Raw genomic sequence first — 9,308 nt, forward strand, 5'->3', positions numbered from 1 at the left:
TAGAGTGGCCAAGAGCTCCTAACAAGGGTGAACTATTGTCTATATATACTAATCTAATAACTAAGGATTATAAAAATAGGGTAGAATAGTCTTTTAATGTGAAAATCTACTTTTGGGGCCCACTTGGTGAGTGTTTGGGATAAGCTGGGTGACTCCACGTGCTAGTACCTTTCTTGGGCATTGAACGCCAGCTTTGGACTCCTTTTTGGGCGTTGGGTGCCAGCTGCTCCCTTTTGGGCGTTCAACGCCAGAAAAGGGGTGAAGAACTGGCGTTGAACGCCAGTTTTGGACCTTCATTTCTAGAGCAAAGTATAGACTATTATATATTTTTGGAAAGCCCTGGATGTTAGATTTCCAATGCCATTGAGAGCGCGCCATTTGGACTTCTGTAACTCCAGAAATGCTCCTTCGAGGTCATGGAGGTCAGAATCCGATAGCATCTGCAGTCCTTTCTCTGTCTCTGAATCAGACTTTTCCAAAGCTCCTTAATTTCAGCTAGAATTTACCTGAAATCATCATAAAACACAAAAACTCAATGTAGAATCCAAAAATGTTCATTTTGCACTAAAACCTATGAAAACATAATGAAACTTAAACAAAACATAACAAAAGCTATCTAAAAATGATGCCAAAAAGCGTATAAAATATCCACTTATCAGAACACCAAACTTAAACTGCTGCTTGTTCCCAAGTAACCAAAAACAAAGTAGGATTAAAAATAAGAGAAGGATACAATAAATCTCAGAGTTTTCAATGGAGCTCAGTTTTCAATTAGATGAGCGGGACTAGTGGCTATTCACTTCTGAATAGTTTTGGCATCTCACTTTCCTTTGAAGCTCAGAATGATTGGCATCTTTAGGAACTCAAAATTCAGATGATATTATTGACTCTCCTAGTTTAGTTTTTATTGATTCTTGAACACAGCTTCTTTTGAGTCTTGGACGTGACCCTAAGCGCTTTGTTTTCCAGTATTACCACCGGATACAAACACACCACAAACACTTAATTGGGTGAACCATTTAGGATTGTGATTCAACTTTGCTAGAATCCCCAGCCAGTGGTATCCAGAGTTCTTAAGCACACTCTTTTTGCATTGGATCATGACTTTAACTACTCAATCTCAAACTTTTCACTTGACACCTTCACGCCACAATCATATAGTTAGGGAAGCAGTTCATTTGAACTGTTTAGGCCAAGATTTTGTTTCTTTTAGGCCCTCCACACCGTTGATGCTCAAAGCCTTGGACCTTTGCTCTTGCCTTTTGGTTTAAAGAGCTATTGTCTTTTTCTTTTCTTTTGCTTTTTTTTTTTGCATTTATATTTTTTTCTTTTATTGCTTTTTTTTGCTGCTTTTTCTTTATTCAAGAATCAATCTTTTTGGATTTTTTATATTACCAATAATACTTCTCCTTTTTTTTTATCATTTTTTCAAGATCTAACATTCTTAACTCTAACATCAAATATGCACTATTTATTCATACATTCAGAAACTAGAAGCAATGCCACCACATCAAGATAATTAAACTATTCTTATGATATAACTCGAAATTCAGGTATCTCCCTTTTCTTTTTCAAATAAATTTTTTCTTTTAAGTATGGTGAGAGATGCATGGAATAATTCATAACTTTAAGACATAAATAAAGATGATCATGCACTAGAAATAGATAATAAGATATAACACCTAATGGAAAATAGAAAAAAAAATAACTTAGGCAAGGTGATTAAGGGAACGGGACCACCTTAATGATAGCGACTACTACTCCCTCTAGTGAATCCAATGGAGCGTTTAAGCTCCTCTATGTCTCTTCCTTGCCTCTGTTGTTCTTCCCTCATAACTCTTTAATCTTCTCTTATTTCATGGAGGATAGTGGCGTGGTCTTGATGCTCTACTGTCAGTTGCTCTACATTTGAACTTAGCTCCCCTATTGAGGTGTTAAGTTGATCCCAATAGTTTTGGAGAGGAAAGTACATCCCTTGAGGCATCTCAGGGATCTCTTGTTGAGGTGCATGTGTAGGCTCTCTAACATGCTCCATCCTTCTTTTAGTGATGGGCTTCTCCTCCTCAATGGGGATGTCTCCTTCTATGACAATTCCAGCTGAATTGCATAAGTGACATATGAGGTGAGGGAAGTGGAGGCAAGTGCCTTTCCCTTCCTCTTCCTTGAGGTTTCACCAATCTTTGGTGCCATACTTAGGGATGGTAGAAGTCAAAAAGCAAAGCTTTTGCAACACCAAACTTAAGAACTTTGCTCGTCCTCGAGCAAATAAGAACAAAAAGGGAAGAATAGAGTAGAAGAAGAAGAAAGAGGGAGAGATAGAGGGTGAGGTAGGTGGGGTAGGTGTATATTCTGTGGGACCCACTGGTCTTGAGAGGCTAAGGAATTTGAATTCCCTGCCCCTTGTGGGCGTTGAACACCCAACCTCTGCTCCCTGGCTGGCGTTCAATGACAGCTTCTTGCTCTATGTAGGGCGTTGGATGCCCTTTTGGGACTCCTTTCCTGGCGTTCAACGCCAGGTTACTGCCCATCTTGGGCGTTGAACGCCCACACTTCTCCCTGTATAGCGTTCAATGCCATGTCTTCCTCCTTGTCTGGCGTTCAACACCAGCAAGGGGATCTCTCTAGGGTGTTCTGTTTTTATCTCTGAATGTTTCTGTTTCTATTCTGATTACTATACATGATCACAAAATTTAAAAAGCAAAGGGATCAACTATGATAATAAACTAAAATAACTCAAATAGGAATGAACTTAAAGAATGAAAATCATAAATACTCTAATCATGGTTGGGTTGCCTCCCAACAAGCGCTTCTTTAGTGTCATTAGCTTGATACTTGATTTTTGACTTTCTTCCTCTTCTTCCAGTTGGTTAACAGAAATGACTCCATGGGAGAAGAGGAGGAGATTAGTACCCTCAGATTTGAATTCCTCCTAACAAGCTTTCTTTTAGTGTGATCAGCTTGATTCTCCTGCTTGTTAGGGTATGGGTTGTATTATTTCTTCGTCCCCTATGCATCTTCCTCTTGGGACCTTCCTCCTTGGTGGGTGGTGACTGCCCAATACCAAACTTAAGTTTGATGTCTAGGGAAATTGTATGAGTTTTCACTAAAGGATGAGGCTTCAGTATTGTACTCTACATGGAAGTACCTCCTTTTTCAGGGGGTAGTGGAGGTTTCATGACCTTGATAATCATGTAATCCTTCTGTAACCTCAGCACCAATTTGCCTCTCTCAGCATCAGAATGGTTTCTTCCAGTACAGAGATACCAATGCTCCAAAACCTCAGCAAAAGGAATATTGATTTGCATCTTTTTAGAGCCTTCCAAGGATTGTGAGTAGTGCTCGTCCTTGGTCTCCTTTTGGGGCATCTGAGGGTGTGGTACTTCAGGCTTTCTTCCCATAAGCGTGCAACAATGTGCTTCCAGCCTCTTCTTGAGCCTCTTCATTTAGTTCCTCAACAGTGTGTACCACCTTAGACTCGACCTCCTTGGTAATAATGAAGGCCTGACACTCTTCTCTTGGATTCACCTCAGTATCTTTGGGAAAAGTGTTAGGGTGTCTTTGAAGTTTCTGAGGAAGGTTCCTCTGGACTGCACTCCTTAATAAGCATCATTGTCTCTACTTCCCTCCAATTCCTCTTGTTATTTAATATTTCCTTCATAAACTTAGCATATGAAGGCATTTGTTCAAGAACCTCTGCAAAAGGGATTTTGATCTCTAACTTCTTGATAGATTATAAGAATTTGGCAAATTGCCTATCCTTTTCTGCTTTATGGAGTCTTTGAGGGTATGGTAAGTTGGCCTTGTACTCAAGGGCCATGAGTGGTGCAGGGTGAGTATTCATAGTACCTATAGAAGGACTACCTGCTTGCTTAGGAGAGGTGTTGCCAGCACTTACATGTGTCTGGCCTCCCCTGGACTGGCGTTCAATGCCTGGTGATAAACCCTAAGTTTGTGGTTTATATTGTGTAGAATTAGGGGGTTTTGTCAATATTTTCCACACTTATTCATATAAATTGCATGGTTTTGTGTTCCCTTCCTAATTTCGCTTCATGATTGAAAACATGCTTCTTTTGCCTTGAAAATGCCATATTTTGATCCTATTCTATTACCATTCGATGCTGTGATATATTTGTTGAGTGATTTTAGAGCTTATAGGGCAAGAATGGCCTAGAAGAGAGAAAGGAAGCATGCAAAAGTGGAAGGAACATGAAGAATTGAGCTTTGGAGAATTGGCTGTGATGCGCACGCGTGGCCCACGCATACGCGTGAGTGCAAGAGGCTAGGAATGACGCGCGAGAGTTGATGCATTCACGTGGATTGGCGAAACTTCTAGTGACGCGTGCGCATTCTTGACGCGTACGCGTGGCTCACGAAACTCAGAAGACGCGCACGCGTGACGCTCAGCACGTGACCTCATTAATGAAATCGTGGCTGGCAATTTCTGAGGAGCTCCAGCCCCAAATTCAGCTGGATTCTGCATGGAAAAGACCCAGAAACTCTAGGGCGAAAGGAGAGGGGGATTATTCATTGTACACCTTACACACATTTTGGCTAGTTTTTGGTTCTCATGTTCTAGGGAGAGAAACTCTTGCTCTTCTCTAGATCTAGTTTGATTTGATTTTCTTGTTAAAATTCTGAATTAGTTTTGTTAATTTTAGTTTCAATTACTTAATTTGAATTCCTTAGTATAATTTTGTTTAGATTTTGTGTTTGAATTTGAATTTTCTTGTTATTTCCCATTTTCTTCTCATTTTATGAACTTTATGGATCTTGAATTTCTATGAGTGCATTGATGTTTCCCATGATTAATAGTGTTGTTTGAGTTGTTTTCCATTGACACTACAAGGTTTTTATTTATTTGTGGCAGTTTTTTCTCTTTTTTGTGGAGGTTTATAATCCCAACAAATGGTTTGTGGGGGTTTCTAAAACCCCCAAAATTTGAGGTGCTACGAGGTCTTTTGTGGGGTTTTTAAAAACCTCCACAATTTATTTAGTGGGGATTTTGTGTGTGTTTAGTGGGGGTTTTATATTGAATTTTTGTGGCAGTTCTTGGTCAATGTTTATCGCGGTTCAAAACCCCCACAAAAAGACTTTTCCATTTTAAAAATAACAGCTATTTTGTGGAGGTTTCAAACCTTCACAAACATGTCAATATAATTTTTAAAAATTAATTTACATTATTGTTACACTACTGATCATTTATTATTAAAAAGAAATATTTAAACAAGACATTAAAAATGTAGAAGAAAATTAAAATAAAAGAAATACTTTAAAACAAAATATAGTACACTACCATCATTTTCCAATCACATTAATTACAACTACAAATGAATAGTATATTTATACCAATAGAATCTAACAGCAACTCAAATAAACCTATTCCAAAAATAAAGCTATCCAAATGCTTTGTAACATCAAAGAAAGTCTAAACAGCACAATGAGAAAATGAGTTACTAAGCCATTGAATTAATAACATGCTAGTGGTTAACATGTGAACATATGCAAGGAAAACATCTCTATTCTTGGTGAAAATGAGTCAGAACCAATCTTCATTTCACTAAACATGACTGTTAGATATATTAACAAGGCCAATTGACATACGTACAAAGCTTCACTACAATATTGATGCATCTCCAGCATCTGCAAATCAAGGAAATGAAACTCCTTCAAGATTTTAATACTCAGTTAGAAGAGAATACAACCCTAAAAAGAATGACAGAGGCACACTGCAAACCTTTTTCAGGAACGATGACAACAGGTGCTGCTTTGCAGTGGTGGAAGCAGTACTTTCCAACACTTCCCTGTAGCACACTGAACAAAGAAGAAACACACTCTTGCATAAAAAATTCAGAACAGTATTGGATAACTGCAGAGGGAATAGAGAGGCAAACCTTTGAATTAAGCTTCTGCCTCTTTATCCCAGAACTACAGCCGCAGGTTTGATCCTCTCTACTTCCCTGCAAATTACTTTCCCTGCATCACTTTCCACAATCCGAGCCACTGTCTTCACCTGCATATAACATAACAAGGATTATTAACTAGGTACTATTGGATCGGAATGTCCACGGTACATTTGAAGTTCATGCCTAGCAAAATCTAGGTGTAACAGAAACAAAGTATTAGAATAAGAAACATGAGAAGAATGATCAAATTCATTCATTAAGTGTTTATACATACTCATTAAAAGGTGTAAAAATTTACTTGTTGCTCCTATATCCATATCTTTCCCCCAAAAAGCAGAGTGTTATGATTATGAAATTGGCCCAAGCCCAAGCTTTAATACACTACTATAAAAGAAAAAGAAGACAAGAAAATAAAAAGGAAAGCTGGTATGACTTTCTTCTAGACCTCCATTTGTAGAATTCTATTTTCTCATCCTCATTTTGGTCTTGATGTCAAGCTTTTGTCAATTTGCAGGAATGACAAACCCTCTATGACTCAAGAATAGCTTAGTACCTACTTCTTATCTAGTTTCCCCAAATTTACCCCTTTTTTCTTGTTAATTCAATTTAATTTACTTTAATTGGACTGAGAATTAATCCCATTGGTTCAATATTGAGAACTTCTTTCTATAAGTTATTTGTGGATTAGCATCTGCTACACACTGTAATTAACTATTTTACTCTGAAGAAAGTAACCCTAAGAGTCAATTATTTTGGCAGAACAACATATTATGGAGTAGAGTTGATATGAGAAAACAGCAGCTACAAGACTCTGAGCGCAATGATATAATCTAGAATGTAACACTTCTCAGACTTATCTCACAAACTGTGGATGGCTTTAGTTTCAATGATATAATCTAGAAAAAATATAACAATTTTAATCTAATTTAACTAATAATATTAGAAATAAATACATTAAAATTGTCATTAAAAACCAGAGTAGCACAGCGGAAAAAATGTCAATGTAATTTACCCTTTATTAATTTTTCTAGGAAGGATTTTACATTCTTTTCAAGTTTCAACTTATGGTCTCTAATTTTGCTTCCAAAATTTATTAGGGAAGAGATGCCTCTATAAATCAAGAATTCAAGATACATCTGTGATGTGCCTTACCTTGAACTGTCTCTTGGTGCCATAACTATTGCAACGGCTTCTGGAAGCATAATCTGAAGAGAGAACATACATTTATATAAGCAATGAAAGAAAGTATAAAGGAATCACCTAATAAATAATAACTTAGTTCCGTAGAGTAACAAAGGAGTGCAGAAATTTATGCCAAATTATATGGCAGGTCCATAAAAGATTTCAGGAGCATAGAAGCTTGTATATTCTATATGAAGTATACTCTAAACTTTATGTTCAGTAGATAAAGGTCTATAGCTGAATCTATTATGACAGTTATGAGTACAAGAATTTGACATAAAAGTAGAAAACACCATCATTAAAAACAACTTTATGAGTACTAGATAAGGTGCATCCAACTCTTAATAAGCTTTGCAAAGATTTGGCATATAATAGCAAGATACATACCAAGTCTAAGTACACTACTACAAGCAAAATAACCACCAAGGTTTTTCCCATTATCAGCCAACAATTTTACAATCCCATCCAACAATAAAAGAAAGACATAAAGAACATATTTCAAAATAACTAGCTGGAGAGAGAGAAAAAGAGAGAGAGGAGAAGAAGAAGAAGAAAGAAAGAAGAGAGGATGACCTGTAATATAGCATTAGGTCCTTGAGTCTACCAACTAGCACAGGCATCAAATAGTAGAGCTACAACTTCTGTGCTCTGAGCCTTTAAAAAAACCAACAAACTAGAATCATGTAGTAACAAGTTATCACTTATCACCATATAATGACACCTGTAGTAATTGTATAGAATTCATGACTCTAATTCTAAAATAAACACTAAGTGAAGCAAGTTCAAGATAGTCCGGTCTCCTAAGATATTCCACGTAATATTACAAAATAAAAATTTATAGATTTAAGAAGCATTATTGAAAATAACTAAATAGATAAATATAGTAATAACAAAAGAAAAAAGACAAATGGCAATTAATCAAAAAAGTTTTGAGGATGAAACCAAATATTCCACTTGAAATAAACCTTTTGGAACAGGGGGTAGCACTAGAATAGGAAGCCTGCATAAAGAAGTGAACAACAGTATATAAGTAGAGATCATACTGAAAAATAGAAGAAAAATCGAGACAAAAATAAGGAACATAGCTTATCCTTCAAGAGTATGAAGATTTCTCTTTATGTAAAACCACAGGCAGAAAGCAAATATAGCAATTAGTATGATCAAGCTTACTTGTTCCGCATATAAGACATTATTCGACCCTCGTTTAGAAGGCCGTGATCTTCCAAAACAACAGCAACAACATCATAACCTCGAAGAGTCAAGCTCTCATAAGCAGAAATTGTTCCAGAAATATACAAATAGCGGACCTAGAAAAATGTGCAAGTCTTTTGCATTAACATATAAATTGAGACATATATTCATTTGAAATTGAAATTGTAACTAAAGTACCAAAATTCTGGAGCACCAAATTCACTTATATAAGTCACATTAAAGTGATCCAGAAGCACCGGGACTCGCAACTCCACCTGCAGTTTCCACCACACACATAGAAGTTATTGAAGACTCTGTGGAGAATTGTTGCTTCTCTCTGAACCCTTTAGATTCATTTCCTAAAAATCACAATATTAAGTTTGTTAATTGATCCTGCTAAAATTCTTTCATGTTAAACTACTATTCTAATATTATCTTACCTTTGCTTTCTCCATTGTGTTTTTAGCATTAAGCACTTTGATTCCATTACTGCTTTCACCTGAGAAAGAAAGGAAATTTCAGTTATAGTACTAAAAACTTCTCAGATATTATCTTCAACTCACTTTTTATTCCTTTCAGATCACTTCTATAATATCTATGGACATGTTTTCATGTTGAAGCTACAAAGAAAGCATAAACAATTACAGGTTAATTGTAATGTTCATACCCTTTAAATTATTAAAAAATACTTAAATTTTATAATTATCACTATAAAAATTGTGAATATTTAACTTTGTTCTGATGTGAAAATTTCTTGAATATGTATTCTAACATGATTTTTGAAAATATATAGATGTAAAAACAAAAAGAAAAGAAAGTGCTCAACTCCAAAATTTAACTCTAGTTACCAGCTTCTGTCAAATCTGATTTGGAGAGTAAGGAACCAAAATGGAAGATACATAGATAAAATAGTTCAGTAAATTAGTTAGAGAACTTTAACCACATGAATCACTCCACACGAAAACAAATGGAAACTGAAAAAGAAAAGAAAATAGACTGAAACAGTGGCTCGATTCAGAAGCTTTCAACGGG

The 9,308-nt window shown here is 36.2% G+C and overlaps 1 long non-coding RNA gene across 1 annotated transcript; it reads right to left on the reverse strand.

Moving 5' to 3' along the window:
- Positions 1-5,438: 5,438 nt before the first annotated feature.
- On the reverse strand, positions 5,439-6,171 carry LOC114925691 (uncharacterized). The gene is made up of 3 exons (XR_003815129.2): positions 5,892-6,171; positions 5,735-5,811; positions 5,439-5,640 (listed from the first exon to the last, which is right to left on the reverse strand). It is a non-coding gene; the product is annotated as an uncharacterized lncRNA (long non-coding RNA).
- Positions 6,172-9,308: the final 3,137 nt, after the last annotated feature.

The sequence above is a fragment of the Arachis hypogaea genome, chromosome 17 (assembly GCF_003086295.3).
Source record: "Arachis hypogaea cultivar Tifrunner chromosome 17, arahy.Tifrunner.gnm2.J5K5, whole genome shotgun sequence".
Lineage (NCBI taxonomy): Eukaryota > Viridiplantae > Streptophyta > Magnoliopsida > Fabales > Fabaceae > Arachis > Arachis hypogaea.